Source organism: Mya arenaria, chromosome 7, assembly GCF_026914265.1.
Source record: "Mya arenaria isolate MELC-2E11 chromosome 7, ASM2691426v1".
Lineage (NCBI taxonomy): Eukaryota > Metazoa > Mollusca > Bivalvia > Myida > Myidae > Mya > Mya arenaria.
In genome coordinates, this window is record NC_069128.1 from 31,053,965 (window position 1) to 31,074,837 (window position 20,873).

The 20,873-nt window shown below is 33.6% G+C and overlaps 6 non-coding genes across 6 annotated transcripts; all 6 read left to right on the forward strand.

Moving 5' to 3' along the window:
- The first annotated feature begins 464 nt into the window (after positions 1-464).
- Trnam-cau (transfer RNA methionine (anticodon CAU)) lies at positions 465-555 on the forward strand. The gene is given in 2 exon segments: positions 465-501; positions 520-555. It is a non-coding gene; the product is annotated as a tRNA-Met (tRNA).
- Positions 556-2,998: 2,443 nt separating this feature from the next.
- Positions 2,999-3,089, forward strand: Trnam-cau (transfer RNA methionine (anticodon CAU)). The gene is given in 2 exon segments: positions 2,999-3,035; positions 3,054-3,089. It is a non-coding gene; the product is annotated as a tRNA-Met (tRNA).
- Positions 3,090-7,217: 4,128 nt separating this feature from the next.
- On the forward strand, positions 7,218-7,308 carry Trnam-cau (transfer RNA methionine (anticodon CAU)). The gene is given in 2 exon segments: positions 7,218-7,254; positions 7,273-7,308. It is a non-coding gene; the product is annotated as a tRNA-Met (tRNA).
- Positions 7,309-10,945: 3,637 nt separating this feature from the next.
- On the forward strand, positions 10,946-11,036 carry Trnam-cau (transfer RNA methionine (anticodon CAU)). The gene is given in 2 exon segments: positions 10,946-10,982; positions 11,001-11,036. It is a non-coding gene; the product is annotated as a tRNA-Met (tRNA).
- Positions 11,037-15,961: 4,925 nt separating this feature from the next.
- On the forward strand, positions 15,962-16,052 carry Trnam-cau (transfer RNA methionine (anticodon CAU)). The gene is given in 2 exon segments: positions 15,962-15,998; positions 16,017-16,052. It is a non-coding gene; the product is annotated as a tRNA-Met (tRNA).
- Positions 16,053-18,589: 2,537 nt separating this feature from the next.
- Positions 18,590-18,680, forward strand: Trnam-cau (transfer RNA methionine (anticodon CAU)). The gene is given in 2 exon segments: positions 18,590-18,626; positions 18,645-18,680. It is a non-coding gene; the product is annotated as a tRNA-Met (tRNA).
- The last annotated feature ends 2,193 nt before the right edge of the window (positions 18,681-20,873 follow it).

The following is a 20,873-nucleotide window of genomic DNA, read 5'->3' on the forward strand; positions in this document are numbered from 1 at the left end:
GCAACAATTAACTGTGTGCGCTATCTACGTCCTTTTTCCTTGAATACTGTGGGTGTGTCAGCTTATTTATACTCGCACTCGGGCAAAGCTTTTTCGGTGAGTTTTTCGAGAAGATTGTTACTTTTTCTTTTTTTTTGTACCATAGCACACAGACAGAACGTACCCTTGGTTAGAGCTACCCTGGTTCTTTAACCTGTATCAGTGTAAAGCACTGTCACACGGGTCACCATTTCACGTCCCTCCCAAAAGTCGAATAGTATTTGTTTAGTGGTGCGTCAGAGAATCGAACCTGCGTTCCATGGATTGACAGTCAAGTGTGTTACCACTAGACCACAGACCCGCCACTAAGAACTGCTTAACGTTTGAAGTGTCTTCTAACAGCAAATTCAAGAATACTGTACACTATGACGTTAAAACATATTAACGTTATGATTTAAACGCTTTAGGGCATATGTTGAACATGTGCCTCGGTAGCGCAGTAGGTAGCGCGTCAGTCTCATAATCAGTGATCACAGAGCAATCTGAAGGTCGTGAGTTTGATCCTCACCCGGGGCATGGATGTTTTGTTTGATTGTTTGCAAAGCATACATGTAATATAATGGTGATTGCAATAAATGATAATCCTATAGAGATGCACTCGACTGAAGGACTAACATACATTGAAAAAAAAACGTCAAAATAGTACAAAGCCGTATCACATAAGATTTAACATTAACAAATTGTTTATTCTTGGAACACAATGCTTTTGTTCGTAAATGTATTGCTATTCTGTCTTGAGCAACACCCAGATTCGTCTCATCTTATGTAACAACCGGAGCATAACACATATCTCACACTATAAGTCACCTTATTCGGAAATGTTTCCGCTTATTGCAGCGATACTGTTGAAGGCGTTGCCAAATTTCTTTTTAAGTATAATTTCTCATTGAGGTAAGTTTGTGCATGTGTGTTTTGTGCTTTGATTGGTTCCATTCTTTCGGGGACATTTTTTTGTCATTTTTGACGTTTAAAATAAAATATATATTACTCTAACCTATTTTCCTTCGTTGAAATACACATTTGGCAGTGGAGAGTGTCGAAGTGGATCCGAATGTTTCATGCATTAACATAAAACTATCCGGATTATTTAGTATACTGAGCTTAAACATTGACAAGTTCGCCTTCGAATCCAAGACCATAGCTGACATTCCCTTTTGTGCCGTATTTGCGAGTATCGATGCCACGTTTGTCCTTTTACGATACCCAGTCCTGATTAAATATTTACACAAGGAACAAATATTATGTTCAGGGGTTGTTAGTGTTTGTCAATTGAAGGTCTCATACATACTAAAATATTGTTCTTCATTTGAATAGTATATAATGTAATTAGTATCCTAACTGCAGAACAGACAAATTGCTATGCTGTAAACATGTTGATAATTATTTGGATATAGTTTATTCTTATTGTGACGAAAGCTGATAGTTGATCGAAACACGCTCAAGTCCGTTTTCTTGGCAGTTAATAATACCTGTGTCTTTTTTCAGAGGCCATGAGATGGTACCCGTCATTTGGATTGAACCCACAAGCTCTTTGATGAAAGGCGAAAACCAATATTACTAGACCACTCGCTTAATGTTATATATTATATGTATTATTTGGTGACCACTTACTGATATTGAACCATAATGATGTCTAAGTTAGTTTTTACTGACTGAGCCAAGGTGGTTACTCAAACGATATCCTATGACACCATTTTGATTGTTGTACAAAGTATGCTATCTTGTGGCATTATTTCAATATTTGAAAGTCTTTATTAAGCATGTTTTAATGTACTTAATGCACAGATTTTCTTGGTTGAACGGCAGACTCATGTACTTTTAACTGTAGTTTTAATTGTTTCAGACATCCGAAGGTAATAAATGGAACAAAAATAACAATCAAATCCATCAACAACATGATGATGATGGTGATAGTGATGATAATGACGACAACGACGACGACGACGTTGATGATGATGCTGATGATAGCGACGTTGTTGTTGTTGTTGTTGATGATGATGATGATGATTGATGATGATGATGATGATGATGATGATGATGATGATGATATTTGGGATGACGTAAGGTGAAATGAGTGCAAAAGATTAAAACGTAATGCAAAATTTGAAAGATAGACAAGTGTATTTAGCGCTATATTTTTTAAACATTTATGAGGACAATATATTTATATCCTTTTAGTAATAAAATAATTTGGTTCTGCTGAATGTGCACATTAGTGATTTAATGCTGCCACCTGTGGTGTTCCAGACACTATTTTACAATACCAAATCGAGATATGTTGTAAATAATTACGCTTTGATTCGGTACCCATGACAATACAACTGTTTAAGTCCGATGTTATTTAGTGGTCATGTTCAGTTCTGTTCTGTTATTTTGTCGTTTTGTATTCGAAACATTCGTTACAAAACTGAAAAAAACCCATATCGTCAACATTTATATTACATTCTGAAGGCATGTTTCTAAGAAATGCAGTGTGAAAAATCATGAACATAAACCTGTAACCATATTTAAAAGAGATTTGTTTTATGATATGTTTCATGACTTTATACGAAGTTGCCGATAATAATAATAATATACATAATACATATACGTGAGGGTTTGCTGGCTGATTCTACTGTATTACTGTAATGGTGAGAACATATACTTACTTTCCGGAATAAATTTGATCTTAAGGATAAACGCGAACAACTTACTGAACATCAAAAGGCCATTCAATCGGTTGAAAGGAACATTATATCACAATTCAAACAATATTGTAATATGTGTCTTAAATGATATTTTTCAAAACCCAAAACTTAATGTTTCCAAAAATAAACATTGCTTTGCTAAATCGCCGCTTTTGTGTATAAGAACTGCATAAATGTTGAAGCTAATATCCAAACGGCGCACTGCGACATCACATCGTTTAAACGACAGGTTAAAACGTTTAGGGGCAACTTATATGTGTATAAAATTATGTGCCTCGGTAGCGCAGTAGGTAGCGCGTCAGTCTCATAATCAATAAAATAAGAGCGATCTGAAGGTCGTGAGTTCGATCCTCACCCGGGGCATCTAAGTTTTGTTTGTTTGTTGACAAGAAAGATCTTTTCTTGACAATAGAAACTTCAGGAAAAATCAAAGCAAACATATTTATAACACTGTTTACAGGCAAGGTTCAATGCCTAAAAAGCATTTTACAAAGGTAACACACTCGTAAAATCCTATAAAACAGCTTAAAGGTCAATAATACAATTTTCTCCTTTACTACATGTAATCAATCAAAATATATGTATATGATATTTACATATATGTTTCTGCAGCAGTATAACATATCTCACCTCTTACATAAATGACGCTATCCGATTGGATAAGATCAGTTAAATGCTCGAAGTGTTTATAATGGTCTCATCTTCCACATAAATAAGACTATTCCGTTTGAATAAAATATGTCACATGATAATATGTGTGACGCGTTAAGTTCAAACTCCGAAGTCCTAAACCTCCTTAAAAGGCAGTCATTTGAAATTGCAAGTGAAATACAGTTATTTTTTTTCTTTATAACAAACAGATACACCTGTTTAACTCCTCAATATGTGTAATAGCGAGAAAAAATACGAAAAAGTACTATGTTTCAAAAAAGCGAAAATGAAAATCCAAATTGCCATGCATAGCAGTTACTATAAAAGCATGAGTTTGTTTCAAATTTCTAGAACCACACCTTATAATGTTTTTCTATTCAACAACGAAAACAACATATCGAAAAAATCACATTCATAAAGTAAACACGCCTGGCACTCGTCGAATTTGTTTCGGAACCATCGAGTGTGAATTTCGGGTGCATATATCCGTTACACTTAAAGCTCCAGTGTAACTAGTAATAAATGACTGTTGTTATTAGTTTGTACAACGTTATATGCTCTGTTTCAAGGCGTTCAGAACAACCCTAATTCGAATTAAACTATTATATCACAAATATAGGAATGGCATGCTGATGTGAGCAAACTTAGAGCATTACACATGCATCGTATAATAATTTGTAAATAGTTTCATTACAAGAAGGCTTAGCCGTTCAGGTCCTTCGTACAAGTGTTGTCCAGCTGACCGACTTACTGCAAGATTGCTTCATTTAAAAAAAAACTAGCAAAGTTTGTAAATTATACATATATAAATAAACAAACAAATAAACTAAATGCATATAACAAAGTTAAGGAAGCAGTTTTAAATAATCGTAATCAAAAAGTAAAAAAAAATGGTCACTAAGCTGTTTTTAACAAGATGTTCCATGGGTTCGGCCGCGGGTTTACGCCATTTTTTATATTGTTTGTTACCCAGAAAGGTTGTCTCGGGCTTTCGTCTCGTACTGTTTACACAATATATGCCATTTTAAGTAATGAACGCTAACTCTAAGTTCTTGTATGATTATAAAAGTTTTATTTTATTCTCTGTTTAAACGGAGCGATTTTTAAACTAACGACTATTTCTAGCGAATGATTAACACAAAAACAAGGAATGAAGGCAAAATAACGACGGAATAATCATCGTTAATATTTCATGTATTACATAGCAAAAAACAAGAACTATTTTAAATTAAGAGTATTAAGTAAGAAGCATACATGCGACCAGAACATCTCAACTATCGTAAGTTCAATGTTTAACATTTCAGTTTTAATCCTGGCTATTTATACATATGCTTATATTTATATTATATTTTGTCAAGAAACTGTTTTATAACATGTTTACGACAATAAATATTTCTGTCTGTCCTGAAAATTTAATCCCACCTAATGATCAAATAAAGGCTTGGAAATTGCGTGTCCTTCACTCATTTCTGCATTGATTTGTGATTGAGGCAAATATTCGATTTGTTAACAAACTCTTGATTTAGCTGTTTATGCCTGTCACTTGATCAAACAAGAATTCACAGGAAACCAAAAGAAATGTTTGAGTAGTGTCGCATTTAAATGGCAAGTGAAAACAAGTTAATGTCTCCTTTTGCTTAGACATGCGACACTGTCTCAAAGAAATTTGTGTACTTCTCTTATTTCTGTTTGTTTTGCAAACTGTTTAATATTTAGATGAGTCACTCTTTAAGACATCTACTAGCATACATGTACGTACAATTTTAGACCTATGCTACGGCAAAAAATGTTATAGTGTTGTTTGCGTATGATTGTAGCTTAGCCTTACGAAGCCAGCATTGCACACTAAGTATGATACGCAGTCTTGTGTAACACTTCAGAATTGAATTATAGATCAAACAGAGTCATCCCGTCCCTTTTGCGTCTCACAATAAACATAGAAAACTGCTAAAAGTCAATGGATGTAAAACCTTTGAGAAATTAGCAAGACAGATTCGCTGTCAATAGTTTGTTACTGATAATAGTGCATTTTAAAACTCCCCAAAGGCTGTGATGGTTTAGGTATCGTCTATGCCATGGTGTCTTTTTTGAATTACAGAATAATGTTTTTACGCGTTTTTTGATACTGTGAGTAAATGTCCTGGTGAAAATAAGATAACCTTGATATGTTTTTGTACTTCGTAAATGCTTTTTTTTATCAAATAAGGGATACAGTCAATTAAATATTGTTAAAAATCTGATACAGAATCACCCATTTTTCAAATTTAGTTTCCTTCTTCACGAAATGAAGTCAATTTTGAAGCATTCGCACAGGTTCTGCGAATTGTTATAAATACGGCCTATCGAGTAATACGTTTTACAAGGGCTTGAATATAAAACCATAAATGATACTGGAACACATTTATATTTTAGAAGAAACAAACTGATTTCAAATTTAAAAAAAATAGTCATTAATCATTATAAAATGTTATTCATATTTATACGCCGCACGCATGCTACTGCTGGGAAACACAACACGTCATTAGAAGTATTGATAGTAGTATTTACTAGTTTAAGCCCTAGTCAACTTTAGTTTTGCTGACGTATTCAATGTGGTAACACCGTTATTCAATAATTACTTTCAAATGATGCATTGAATTTGTCTGTGTTGTTTATCCAAGTTAATTGTCTCTCTTTTAATATATGTTTGAACTGATCATTATGCCCCTCAACTTGGTCTTTGTAATTTTTTAGCTATAATGATTGTTCTTGGCTCAGACATTGGTATTTTTTTATGAATGAAAACCCATTCAACATGTATTTAGTAATTTTCTGGTAATACATTCAGTAGTTTTATTTCGGTGACAGTTTCGGTAACGCGTTTAAAGAACACCAAATCGAATTATATTGAAAATTGTTACGCTTCAGTACCTAATACATGACAAAACAGCTGTTTAACATCTGTTCAGATGTTTTTGGATAACTGATGATGTTGTATCGTTGTCATTGCCTTTTATGTGACACTTTTGTCTTGTCCAACCCTGTTATTTTAAAAAGATGCGTTTGAATGCAACCAACATGTATACATACATATAATATTCTGAATGCATGCAAGTATGAGAAACACTATGAAATATATGACTATATAAATAAATAAAGTGTAAGAAAGTATTTTTTTGAAACCGATTTGAAAGGAGTTGCCTTTCAGAACAGTTGCATGTAGGTGCTGCTTGGAGGCTAATGTAATCTAAATACAGTAATGTTTTTAACATCCTGTAAAATATCTAGATTGATTCTGGTATAAAGTACATTGCTTTACAAATTTTAAAGCGAGCAAAAAAACGATTTCTCAATGTTTTGAAATGTTAATTGTATTCCAATACAAATCCTACTGATTTTAATGTTTGCAACCAATAACTGTGTGCTGTGTCTGCATCCTCTTTGCTTTAAAACAGATGGTGCGTATGCTCATGTATACTTGTAATCGGCGAGGCTCATTCGGCGAGTGCTCCAAGAAGTTTGTTAGACATTTTTATGTTTTTGGACCAAAGTGCACAAACAAAATGTAACCCTGGTAAGCGCTACCCTGGTTCCTTTACCTGTATAAGTGTCAAGCATTGTCACACGGGACCCTATTTAACGTCCCTCCCGGAAGTCGGGTGGTATTTAGAATTAGTATATTTAATCGAACCTGCGACCCATGGATTGACAGTTGAATGTGTTACCACTAGACCACGGATCCGCCACTAAGAACTGCTAAACGTTTGAAGTGATTCTAGTTTTAAACAGCCATTCAATATACTGTACGTTACAACATGTTAACTTCACAATTAAACGCTTAAGAGTAGACGTTAAATGTGTGCCTCGGTAGCGCAGTAGGTAGCGCGTCAGTCTCATAATCAATGATCACAGAGCCATCTGAAGGTCGTGAGTTCGATCCTCACCCGGGGCATAATTATTTTGCTTGTTTGTTTACAATGCGTAGGTAGGTTTTACATGTACCAAAATGGTCATTACAGGGTAGACACTGACGCAAGAAATAAATGATATGCATATAGAGATGAACTCGGCCCAAGGACTAGCATACAATGAAACAGATGTCAAAATCCTACAAAGCAGTATCACAAAACAATTAACATTAACAAATATAATTGACTCTTGGAACAGAATGGACCGAATTCAGAACATCCACTTTCACACTCACTCTAACAATATTCAAAAAAGGGACACTGAAGTGATCACTTGAGTGGGACAAGGGTAGTGACACTCAAGTGATCCGTTCGTGTTCACAGGCCAACACTCCACGTTATCAAGTTACCAGTACAATACCTACACATGTATAAATTCATGCTCATATCGGATTATCTGTTTGTGGTGATTACAGTAAACAATTTAAATATATGTTTATCTAAGATTTGTGAACCTCAATGTAAGAAATGGCGACAAAGAAACGACAATATTATCCTGAAACTGAAATTATGAATTTAAAAGAATTGGTTAATTGAAAAATTTTGGAGGGTTAAAAATCTGAAACAAAATGAATTAAAGTGCATGCTTTTGAAGGTTGTTTGAAGCCTTTTACCATAGTACCACTTGATTTGAATATATATTCGTATACAATCTTGCTTTTGTAGTCTACATAAAGCGGATATTAGCGTTTGAAAATAAAAATTGAAAGTTGAAAACATTCACTTAAAAAAAAGCATGGTATGATATAGCGAATAAATCTACCTCTCGTGGGGAAATTACACCTCGGAGTGAAAAACAACTTAAGAAAATTAGGGAATATTGAATAAAAATAATAACAATAATAATAATAATAATAATAATAATAATAATAATAATGATAATAATAACAATAATAATAAAAATAAAATAAACTGACTGTGGGCTGTGAAATAGATATTAATTTTCAAACAATGTTCTAAAATAACCTGTTGCGTAGAACCTCAAAGCTGCTTATAATTGCAACCAGGGAGGAATTGCAGCAAACCCAGCTAACATGGGAATGGCGCACTCTTTTAAAAAAAAAGATATTGAAGAAGTAGAAGTACTTCAATTGATTATCCCGGTCTCTTAAATATTGTTTGCGAACGAGGATTTCCCTTATTTTTCCAAATCTCTGATATATTCCATCGTATTTACTTGTCATGTACATTTAATACCCACACTTATTCAATTCCTATCCACAACCAATCCTCGAGGACGGTTCAAGTGGCCTAGTTGAGCACTCACAAATGTTCAACTCACGTCAGCCACTTGAGTTTCAATCACACCTGTGAATAGAGATATACCTTTAACTGGAAAATATCGTTATGTGATTACCGAGGAATTGAGTGTGAGTGAGAGTGGTTATTTTGAATGTGTTCCAATGTTGTTTTTTTCGTCTTTAAATGCTTTGTTAGTCTGCACCCAGACTACGGTTTCGCTTATGTAACAACCGAAGCCTTACACATATCACGCACTATAAATAATCTTATTCGGAATTGTTTTCGCTTATTGCAGGCGATTTTGTTGAAGGCGATTCCGAGTATTTGTTTAAGTATTATTTTTCGTTCAGGTATTTTGTGCATGAGTTATGAAGCTTATATAACACTGCTATAGACCGACAATGACAAATAAGCTTTAATTGGTTCTAAACATTCGGCAACACTTTATTCGACATAGTGACGTTTAAAATAAAAGATATACCACTATAGCCTATATTATCGTCGTTGAAATTGTCAGAAGACAGTGTCAAAGTGACTACAAATGATTTATGATTTAAATTAATACTACCCGGATTATACTAATTAAAATTAATCATTGACAAGTTCGCCGTCTGCTCCATGAACATAGCTGACCCTCTCTTTTGTTACTTAATTGCAAGTATCGATGTCACGTTTGTCCTTTATCTGTTATTAACGATATTTAGTCCTGATTAACGATTTACACAAGGGAAAAATATAATGTATAGAGGAAGTAAGTAGTTATCAATTAAATGCCTCATAAAGAATTGAGATAGAGAACTTATTTAAATCACTGCGAAAAAAACACGCTGATCATAAAAACGAACTAAAATATTGATTTCAATTTTGAATATTGAATAATGCAATTAGTAGCCTATTTGCAGAAGAGGCCATTCGGTATGTGTAACCCTTTGCTGATAAATGGATGATTATTCTTATTTCGATTGTTACGAAAGCTGACATTTTATATAATCACTTTCAAGTCTGTTTCCTTGGCAGTGAACAATACAGGTGTCCATTTTGAGAAGCTATGAGAAGGTAACTGTCGTGTGGATCGAACCTACAAACTCTCGTTTGAGAGGCGAGCACCAATACCACTTTACCACTCGCTTTTTGTTGCGTTATATCTCGCATTTAGTGACCACTAACTGGTATTGAACCATTATGATGTCTAACTCCGTTTTTAATGAGTAAGCCAAGGCTGTTACTAAAACGTTTACCGTTGACAATATCTTGATCGTTGTACAAAGAATGATGTATTGTGGTTTCATGTGCATCTTTGAAGATCTTGTTTTAGCCCTTTTCAATGTACCTATAAAGATGATCTTGGTTTAATTTAAGGCTACTTGACTTGTCACTGTAGTTTTCATTAGTCTATTAATACAGCAGAGTGTAATAAATGTAACAATGATGATGATGATGATGATGGTGATGATGATGGTGATGATGATGATAATATTTGGGATGACGTAAGGTCAAATGTGTGCAAAACATTAAAACGTTATGCCAAATTTAAAAGACAGAAAGTGTGTTTAGCGCTATATTTTCCTAAAGATTTATGAGGGAAATATATCCTGTTTAGTAAAAAAATTTTTTTATGTCTGCTGTATGTGCACATTAGTGACTTAAAGTTTCAACCAGTGGTGTTCCAGACACTTTTTTACAATACCAAATCGAGATATGTTGTAAATAATTTCGCTTTGTTTTGGTACCCATGACAATACAATTGTCTACATCTGTTTAAGTCCGATGTTTATCGGTCAGGTTCAGTTAGGTTCGGTTATTTTTTTCGTTTTGTAGTCGAAATTTTCGTTACAAAACTATAAAAAAAACATATCGTCAACACTTATACATTCTGAATGTATGTGTCTAAGAAATACAATGTGAAAATCATGAACATAAATGTGTAACAATATTTAAAAGAGATTTGTTTTATAATATGTTTCATGGTTTTATACAGAGTTGCCGTTTAGAACAATATAAATATACATATACGTGCGGTTTTGCTGGCTTATTTCACTTTATTACTGTAATGATGAGAACAAATGCTTATTGTTTGGAATAAATTTAATCTTAAGGATGAACGCGAATAACTTTCTGAACCTTAAAAGGATATTCAATCAGTTAAAAAAAACATTATATTTCAATTTAAACAATATTGTAATATGTTCCTTAAGTGATATTTTTCAAAACACAAAACTCAATGTTTCCAATAATAAATATGGCTTGCTAAAACGCCGCTTTTTTGTAATATAACTGCATAAATGTTCAAGCTAATATCCAAACGGCGCACTGTGACATGACATCATTTAAATGTACACTTTAAAACATTTAGAGGCGCATGATATAACTATAACATGTGCCTCGGTAGCGCAGTAGGTAGCGCGTCAGTCTCATAATCAATGATCACAGAGCGATCTGAAGGTCGTGAGTTCGATCCTCACCCGGGGCATGTTTTGTTCATTGTTGACAAGAAAGATGTTTTCTTGACAGTAGAAACTACAGGGAAAATCAACACAAACATATTTATTACACTGTTTACAGGTAAGGTTCAATGCCTAAAAAGGTAACACACTCGTAAAATATTATAAAACAGTTTAAAGGTCATTATCACAATTTTCCCCTTTACTACATGTAATCAGTCAAATATTGATAGATATGATATTTACATGTATGTGTCTGCAGCGGTTTATATATATCTCACCTCAGACATAAATGAATCCGTGTAAGTGTTGTCCAGCTGACCGACCAAGTCTCGAAGATGTCTTTGCCTTGAATTATGTGATAACCATTGTAAGGCCGACGCTATAACGGTGCTCTGTGTATCTGCAGCGAACACCTTGTCAGTTTCATTATCAGTGATCAAAAACGATCAGAATGCATTGAGTTTGCTCCTCCCGCGGGGCATAACATGTTTGATCATAATTTAAAAAAAAATCGCTAAACGCTTAGTTATAAATTGATTGCTCTAAATTGCGTTCGAGTACCTGAAAGCTTTTATGAGTACACACCTTATTATGCCAGAGTTATAAATTGCATTCTGGGAATACTTGTGTTCCTATTTAAATGGTTTAGATATTTGTCCATAAAATGATTCCATGATTATAAACAATCTTACGCCTAGAACAAAACCTGGCACATGGAGGTTGTGTAGTTTGGATACGATTCTTGTCTGCTTCTTCCGTTGTCATAAAGTAGCGTTATTTCGTCTCAATGGATACTGTGTTTGTACACGACAATCAGGAGTTGGTCGAAGTGGTACTTGTATCTAGAGAAATGACAGCGTAGCCACATTTTAGGAGGAAGCTTTCCTGTGGAAACCGGTTATATGTACCGCTTTGATTGTTATAAGAAATATGAGTATTTTGATAGTACAGAAACAGACTTATCCAGTCATATATAATATGTCCAAGGTAATATCTTGCAAATGGAAAATACAAATTTAATGTATTATGGTATTTAAATCGATTAGCGTTCTTTATATGCACAATAAGGATGATACAAATGAATATAATAGTATTACAATGAAAACTACCGGGCCACGACCAGTAGTAGAAAAATGACTTCATTTTATTCACTTATGATAATTTATTTGGTCGGTTTTAACGATGGAACGGGTTTCATTAATACAGTGAGACAATTAACTAATATCTTATTTAAAGGCCTTACTTCGGCCGTGATCGCAGAGTAACTAATGCTGATGGTCAAACTAAGTGAAAAAATTGCTTCTTTTTTGCTAAATTAATTTAAAGATCATAAAGCAATTAAGCAAACAAATTGCCACAATGATATTAGTACGCATATAAATGAATTTGATTAAAAAGGTACGCCTTCGAAATAATCGTAATCAATCATAAGAAAATGTTCATTAAGCTAATTTGTTACCAAGAATCTTCCTGCAGTGCTGGTGCGGTTAATTTCTTAAATTGCTTGTTACCCAGAAAGGTTGTCTCAGGGTTTCTCGCCGTATTTGTTGATTCAAAGCTTGATTCGATCTTGATTCGAAGCTAACTTAGATATATTGTATGCATATCAAAAGCTATTCTATTCTCTGTTTTAACGGTGATACTTATAAACTAACGACTATTACTGGCGTTTGATTAAACATGTAAACACGGAATGAAAGCAAAATAACGATGAAATTATTCGTATTTGATATTTTATGTATGATTAGACGTACCGAGAATCTATTTTAAATTACGAGTGTTGTGGTTGCATTTAGAAGCATTCACGCGACCGGAACATCTTAATTTTGTTAGTTTACCATTTCAGTTGTTATCATGACTATATATATATATATATATATGATTATCCTTATAACATGTTTACGGCAATAAACATTTCTGTCAGTCCTGAAAATTTAATCCGACCTAATGATCGATCAAAGGCTTGGAAATTGCGTGCCCTTAACTCATTTGTTCCTTGATTTGTGATGGAAGCAAATAGTCGTTTTTTAACAATCTCTCAATTTAGATGGTTATGCCAGTCGCTTGATCAAACAGGAATTTCACAGGAAAACAAAATAAAAATTTGAGTGGTGTCGCATTTGCAAGGCAATTGCAACCATAGACTTTGGTTTCCTCTTGCTTAGAAATGCGACACTGGCTTTAATAAATTTGTGTATTTCTCTCCTTTCTGTTTGTTCCCCAAACTGTAGAGGGGCCAATTTAACATCTACTCGCATATTTGCACACCTTATAACCTAAGCTTCTAAGTGAAATGTTATAGTTTTGCTTGCGTATCAGTGTAGTGTAGCTGTCTTTGAGGAATCAGCACTGTACACTTAGTTTGCTAAGCAGTCTTGTGTAACATCTCGGAATTGAATGATAGTACTAAAAGAGTAATCCCGTCTCTTTTATGTCTCATTATTTACATAAAAAACTGCTGAAAAGTAAAAGGATGTAAAACCTTTTATTAGCAAGACAAATTTGCTGTAAATTGTCAGCTTATTTTTACATTACATTGTTTTGAAGCTCCTCAGAATTAGAGGATTTGTTACCGTTTCACCTTTACACACTACAAATAATGTTCCTTTCGCGTTGTTTGATAATGTGTATAAATGTCCTGGTAAATAGAATAACCTTATGTTTTTGTCTTGTTTTTGAAATTCACTCAAAATATTGTTTAAACCTGATAAAAAATTGCCCATGTTTCGAAGCTGCACTTTATTTTCCGACAAATTCTACACGACATATATCTCCATTTGTGTATTGATAATGAAGGTTAATGTTTTTGTTATCTCTGTTTCTTGTATCAGGATGTTGTGTATCTCTCCATTTTACAACTTTAATTTTAATCTTCGCGAAATGAAGTCTCAACGGTAGCTTTTGCACAGGTTTGTCACACGCACGCTTCTGACGGGAAAGTTAACAATTCACCAGAAGAGGTGTTTGTTAAATGTTTAGCAATTGGACTTGTCTCAGACGTCGGCATTTTATTATGAATGACAACCCATTCAACAGGTCTTAAGTAATTTTCTGGTAATAAAAATAGTTATCTTATTTCGGTGACAGTTTCGGAAACGTTAAGTGATCCTTTTCAATTTGTGTCTCAATTAGAAACGTTATTTGAGAATGAACGTCTTTTAAAGGGCAAATGCTTCAAACGTTCGTTAAATGTATAAATGAATGTTGATGTTAACGCCTCAGCGAACGTTTTTATTGTTGTTTGTTTTATAAGTTTAGGGTTGCCTTAAAGAGACACAATATTAGTTGATGCAAGCAATTTTATGTTTTAATGCGTAAATATGATAAAGTCGTTTGACTTAAAATATCAAAACCAAGAAAGCAAATGATTGGTGTACATAAAAAAATGACATTTTTAAATTGGAAATATGTGGCCATGTAGCTATTGAATTAAATATTCGTATAAGTATAAAGTCTAATATTTCTTATCTGTACACAAAACAAATGATAGTATATTGTTATCATTAAAGTCGAATGATTTAAGCGTTAAATGCCTATTTTATGATTGTTTCTTGTTAACATTAAAGTCAAATGAGTTAAGCATTTAAAATGTATTCTTTTTAACTTCGACTTATATTTTTCCCCTTTAAGATAACAAATAATGATTTACATCTATACCTGCACACTACATGTTGTCACTACAAAAGCTTTAATTATGTCAGGGAAATGCTTATACCTACCAAACGATCACACTTTATATTGACTTCCAGAGTTTGCCATTATCAACATTGAGCTCTAGCAAGTAATGCAAGTTCCTGATAATATAAGTTTCATATATTTGTTAAGAAAGTATACATTTAAATCAAAATATTCCTTTTAAAAACTACAATTCCCGTATGTATTTCCCTCATGTTCATATCCCAAGAGGCAAAAGCAAACGTTTACCTCCATCTTCCAGTGATTGAAACCACAACTGAAGTTGCGTTTAATCATTTTCAACGTTTCGCATGATATTGTGACAATGCGTATTTGGTGAAATTGGGTATGACGTATAGTCCCCTGCGATAGAAAACAAATGTATTCCACAGCGTGGAACACGGACAATACTATTTTGCGATCTATGTGCTTGAAGATTTGATTATGTGTATGTACTAATAAAATATAATACTTTTCCTCGATTTCCGGTGCCCATTAATATAAAGCTGTGGTCTGTGGTGTTTTCCAGATGCGTTTAAAGAACACCAAATCGAATTTTGTTGTTAATAGCTGAGCTTTGATACCTTAGATATGCCATGACAGCAGTTTTACATCTGTTTTAGTGTTTTTTGGATCACTGGTAATGTTGTGTCGTTGTCATCGCCTTTTATGTGACAATTTTGTCTCGTTACAACAGTGTCATTGTAGAAAAAATGAATAGAATCCAGAAACATGTTTACATATATAAAATAATCTCAGTACATGCAAGTATGAGCAACGCTAGGAAAACTATGACTATGTAAATAGATCGGTGTAACAAAGTATTTGTTTGAAACCGATTTAAATGGAGTTGCCTTTGAAAGCAGTTACAAGTAGGTGCTTTATATAGGCTAATCTAATCTAAATACAGTAATGTTTATAACATCATGTTAAATATCTACATTCTGGTATAAAGTACATTCAAAATTAGAAAGCATTAGCCTGGTAAGGGTTACGCTGGTTCTTTTACATGTATAAGACTAGTGTAAAGCATTTTCACACGGGACCCTATTTAACATCCCTCCCGGAAGTCGGATGGTATTCAGAATAAGTATACTTAATCGAACCTGCGACCTATGGATTGACAGTTGAATGTGTCAACACTAGACCACGGATCCGCCACCAAGAATGCTAAACGTTTGAAGTGATTCTAGTTTTAAACAGCCATTCAATATACTGTACGTTACAATATGTTAACTTTACGATTTAAACGCTTAAGAGTAGACGTTAAATGGGTGCCTCGGTAGCGCAGTAGGTAGCGCGTCAGTCTCATAATCAATTATCACAGAGCAATCTGAAGGTCGTGAGTTCGATCCTCACCCGGGGCATGAATATTTTGCTTGTTTGTTTGCAATGCGTATGCAGGTTTTACATGTACCAAAATGGTCATTACAGAGTAGACACTGACGCAAGAAATAAATGATAAGCATATAGAGATGAACTCGGCCCAAGGACTAACATACAGTGAAAAAGATGTCAAAATCCTACAAAGCAGTATCACAAAAAAATAACATTAACAAATATAAATGATTCTTGGAACAGAATGGACCGAATTCAGAACATCCACTTTCACACTCACTCTAACAATATTCAAAAAAGGGACACTGAAGTGATCACCTGAGTGGGACAAGGGTGCTGACACTCAAGTGATCCGTTCGTGTTCACAGGCCAACACTCAACGTTATCGAGTTACCAGTACAATACCTACACATGTATAAATTCATGCTCATATCGGATTATCTGTTTGTGGTGATTACAGTAAATAATGTACATATATGTTTGTTTAAGATTTGTGAACCTCAATGTAAGAAATGGCGACAAAGTAACGACAATATTATTCTGAAACTGAAATGATGAATTTTAAAGAATTGGTGAATTGAAAAATTTTGGAGGTTAAAAATCTGAAGCAAAATGAATTAAAGTGCATGCAGGTTTTTTGAAGCCTTTTACCATAGTACCACTTGATTTGAATATATATTCGTATACAGTCTTGCTTTTATAGTCTACATAAAGCGGACCTTAGCGTTTGAAAATTAAAATTGAAAGTTTAAAACATTCAATTAAGAAATAACATGGTTAGATATAGCGAATAAATCTACCTCTAGTGGGGAAATTACACCTCGGAGTGAACAACAACTTAAGAAAGTTAGGGAATATTGAATAATAATAATAATAATAATAATAATAATAAGAATAATAATAATAATAATGATGATGATGATGATGATGATGATGATGATGATGATGAAGATGATGATGATGATGATGATGATGATAATAATAATAATAATAATAATAATAATAATAATAATAATAATAATAATATTAATAATAATAGAAAAAATCAATCAAACTGACTGTAAGCTGTGAAATAGATATTAATTTTCAAACAATGCTCTAAAATAACCTTTTGCGTAGAACCTCAAAGCTGCTTATAATTGAAACCAGGGAGGAATTGCAGCAAACCCAGTTTGCTGTTCGTTCAAGATCAGCATGATTCAAAACCAACATGGAAATGGCGCAATCTTTTGAAAAATATACTGTAGAAGTCCACGTTATTGAAGTACTTTATTTGATTATCCCGGTCTCTTAAATATTGTTTGCGAACGAGGATTACCCTTAATTGTTCCAAATCTCTGATATATTCTATCGTTTTTACTTGTCATGTACATTTAATGCTCACACTTGTTCAATTCGTATCCACTACCAATACTTGAGGACGGTTCAAGTTGCCTAGCTGAGCACTCACAAATGTCCTACTCACACAAAACACTTGAGTCTCACTCACACCTGTGAATACAAATATACCATTCACTCGAAAATATCGATATGTGATTACCCAGGAATTGAGTGTGAGTGAGAGTGTTGTTCTGAATTCGTCCCAATGATTTTTGCCTTTAGATGCTTTGTAAGTATGTCTTAAGAAGCACCAAGACTACGTCTTCGCTTATGTAACAACCTGAGCCTTACACATATCTCACACTATAAAATATCTTTTTCGGAAATGTTACCGCTTATTGCAGTATAGTCTGTTAAGGCGATACCGAATATTTTTTCAGTATTATTTTTCGATCAGGTATTTCGTGCAAGTGTTATGAAGCTTATATAACACAGTTACAGATCGACAATGATAATTAAGTTTTGATTGGTGCTAAACGTTCGGCAACACTCTACTTGACATAGTGACGGTTAAAATAATATATATATATATATATATATATATATATATATATATATATATATATATATATATATATATATATATATATACCACTGTAGCCTATATCACCGTCATTGAAATTGTCAAAAGACAGTTTCAAAGTGACTCCGAATGACTTATGATTTAAATTAATACTGTACTAAATAAAATTAGATATTGACAAGTTCGCGTTCGTCTCCATGGTCTTAGCTGACTCTGTCTCTGTCTCTTGTTACTTAATTGCGAGTATTGATGTCACGTTTGTCCTTTTTTCGTTATTAACGATATTCAGTCCTGATAAAAGATTTACACGGGAAAATATAATGTTCAGAGGAAGTGAGTGTTTATCAATTAAATGCCTCATATAGAATTGAGATCGAGAACTTGTTTGAATCACTGCGAAAAAAATCCCGCTGAACATTACAAAGGTACTAAAATATTGCTTTCGATTTTGAATATTGAAATATGTGTATCAAGTGATATTCTTCTAAACACAAAACTTAATGTTTCCAATATTCATTGTTCAAATATACGTCCCTTTGCGGCATTATTACTGCGCACATATTAAAACTAAAATCCAAACGGCACACTGTGACGTCACATCATTAAAAAGTAAACGTTAACGTTAAAACCGTAAAAGGCACTGATATCTTTTGATATATATGTGCCTCGGTAGCGCAGTAGGTAGCGCGTCAGTCTCATAATCAATGAACACAGAGCAATCTGAAGGTCGTGAGTTCGATCCTCACCCGGGGCATTAATATTTTGTTTATTCGTTGTTGCATTCTTCAGAAACTACAGGGAAAATTCAGTGGACGAACAGTTTATAATAACACTGTTCTCGGTCAAGGTTCAATGCCTAACAAGCATTATACGAAGGACACACTACCTCTATTTTTTTCAAAACAGCTAAAACGTTATGTCATCAATTAAGTAAATAAATAAAATAAAAAAAATGAATCTTCATGTTTGTCTCATCTCCCACATAAATGAAGCTATTCCATTTTGATAAGACTGGTCACATGTTCAACGTGTATAGATCTTACTGCCTTGTATTTTTACCCCTGAAATTGGTCATTTAAAACTTATTTAAAATTATTCAAATTGTTCTTAACACCAAACAGTTACGTCTGTTTAAATCTTGAACATGTGTTATAGCAATGAAAAGTATTAAAAGCACCATGTTTTGAAAAGCCTAAAATAAAAATACGAAATACCATCCATAAATATGAAAGCATGAGATTTGTATCACGTTTTTATTGGTCCAATAATGATTATGCTTAAGCACAATTCTTGAACCAAATCTTATTATGTGGTCGTATTCAACATCGCGAACAAGCTCTGGAAACAAATACTCATAAAAGTAACCCCGCTTCGCACTCGTCTCGTGCGGTATGAAACCGTTGATTGTGTATTTCGGGTGCATATTCCATACACTCTAAGCTACAAAAAGTGTAATTTATATTACTTGTCTGTTGTTATAAGTTTGTACAGCTCAGTTTAACTCAGTTTTCAAATGTTTAAAACAACTCAAAACATTAAACTAGTATTTTATTGATACACATCGGAGAACCCTCTTAGACTGTTATGTTACTTATTAAAAAGTTTGCTTGACTGAATTGGGAAATTAAATCATTACACATTCATGTTAGATTAATTTGTTAATAGTTATCGTTTATTTTCACGATTCTGTTAAAAGCTGTTCCGAATTCGATTATGAGTGTCAATACCCGTTAAGGATGTTCAAGTGTTGCCCAGCTGACAAACCAAGTCTGGAAGATGTCCTCTGCCTGATTGACTTGATACCCATTTAAAGACAGACGCTATAACGGTGATGTATGTGTATCTGCAGCGAGCAACGTGCCAGTTTCATTATCAGTGATCAAAGGACGGGCAGGATGCAGTGAGTTTGATCTTCCGCCAGGGCATAACATGTTTGGTTATATTTAAGAAAATCGCTAAACGTTTAGTTACAAATTGATTGCTCAAAATTGCATTCGATGGGTTGAGAGCTTTTTAGAGTAATTACCTTATATGTCAGAGTTATAAATTGCATTCTTGGAATACTTGTGTTCGTATTTATCCAATAAATGCTTCAATGAAAAACAGTATAAGACCTAGAACAATACCTGATACATTGATCCGTTGTTTCCTGAATACGATACTTGTCTGCTACTTCAGTTATCATAAAGTAGCAGTATTTATACCTACGAATACCATATTTGTTAACGATTGTCTAGAGTTGGTCAAGTCGGTACTTGTTTCCAGAGCAATGCCAGAATAGGCACATTTTAGTGGCATACCTTGCTGTGGAAACATTGTGAAACAGAATTTGAATTATATGTACCGTTAAGTGTTTATGATACAGATACAAACTTATGCAGCCATGTATAAAAAGTCAAACGTAACGTCATGCAAATGGAAAATGAAAAAATGTATTAATGTCTTCAACTTGAAAAACGTTCTTTATATGCACAATAAGTGTGCTATAATTAAGTATACATAATACAATAAAAACCACAGGGACACGCTCATAACTCGAAAAACGTTCTTTATATATGCATAATAAGAGTGATTCAAATTCATATAAATAATACAATGAAAACTACAGGGACACGTCCAGAAATGAAAAACATGGCTTCAGTTAACTTACCTTAAAGAATGTTAACGGTCTGTCTATTAAGCGAAGTTAGTGGTTTCAATAATACAGTGATATGTTTAACAATGAGATTATTTAAAGGCTTAGTTGAAGCCGTGTTCGCAGAGCAACTGAGGATAATTGTTCAACTTAGTGCGGAATCGGAAATTATTTCATTTCTAAGTGAATTTTGACTTCCACAGTTTGGCTATGGCAACATTTGTTAGCGTATGATATTTATTCAGAAGTATTCACATACATCAGCATATTCCTGTTAATAAATACAATTCCCGTTTTAATTTCGCGCATGTA